The sequence below is a fragment of the Penaeus monodon genome, chromosome 32 (genome assembly GCF_015228065.2).
Source record: "Penaeus monodon isolate SGIC_2016 chromosome 32, NSTDA_Pmon_1, whole genome shotgun sequence".
NCBI classification, from domain to species: Eukaryota; Metazoa; Arthropoda; class Malacostraca; order Decapoda; family Penaeidae; genus Penaeus; species Penaeus monodon.
Window position 1 is genome coordinate 8,008,871 of NC_051417.1, and position 1,368 is coordinate 8,010,238.

A 1,368-nucleotide genomic window follows, 5' to 3' on the forward strand; every position below is an offset into this window, starting at 1 on the left:
CACACTCTTCGCAGATGACACGAACCTGGATTTTCTTTGCACAAGAACCAACAAAGAACTTAAACACATATCCAGATCGCTATAAAACTCACCTAAATACAGTACATGTTATCTTCACGCAGGCTGCGCGAACCCAGACATGCAAAGTCTTAGAGGATTCAAAACGTGGCTCTGTCAATCACAGCCAGGTATACTCATTCGTTTTGATCTTTTACTAAGAACTTGGTCACATAATTTTATAGTATTACTAACATGCTGTTGCACAACTGATTTTGTTCATACGTTGTGCTTCAGCATAACCAATACTTTATACAGAATTAAGGTAGCAGAATAGTGATTCTTACTTTAATGAGCGGTCTGAATAAGGACTTGTGTATGTATTGTATTCACGTTTAGCCCTTTGCGCTATATTATAAGTCAGAAAATGTGTATATTTATGCCTATTCCACCGGCACGGAAGTCCGAGGGGGCCATCATCTAGCCACAGGCGCCCTCATAACAGATGCCCACAGGTGCCTTCATCTCCTCACAGACGGCCGGGAGGGCCATGATATCCTCACAGACGTCCGAGGGTGCCCTCTTCTACTCACAGACGTCCGGAATGCCTCACAAACGTCAAGCGTGCTGTTATGTCATTGACGTCCAGGGTGTCATCACCGTGCTACATATGTCACCCTCTCGTCACAGACGTCAGGTGGAGCAATCATCTCACCACAGACATCTAGGGATGCCATCATTTCACAAGAGACGGCTAAGTTTGCAACCATCCCATCACAATGGCGACTTTTAACAGCTGTACAGTTACAATTTCTTCACTGTCGTCCGGGTTGATAGTAGCTATTATCTTGCCATAGACGTTTGCGGTGCTATCACGCCGTTACCAGGCAACAGGAATTCCATCCACGTCAGAGAGCCCTGACAAACTGCAAAGGGACTCAGCTATAGACAGTACTTTCCCAGCGAAACATATCTAACATTATCATATGTACTGATATCATTTTTACTGAATTCACTACTGTACATAATATTCATTATCTTTTATCATCATAATTGATTGTTATTTTTCATTTTAATTCTTTTATATAATTTTCACTTCTGTTATCATCATTATCATTAATATCATTTTTTTTATTATTTATATTTTATCCATTGTGAAAAGAATAGTTGTTGTTGATACGCTTTCTTCCAAATAAAGGTGTGAAGTGTGAACATACACCAAAACATAACACTTTCAGACTGAATATCTTATAGTTGGTAGATTTTGATCCAATGGCGACTCGACTCTATATGCAAAATGTGACGACAAATATATGCCATCTAATCCAAGGTAAAAATTGCTTGCATTAAAACTTTAAACGAAACCTAGTA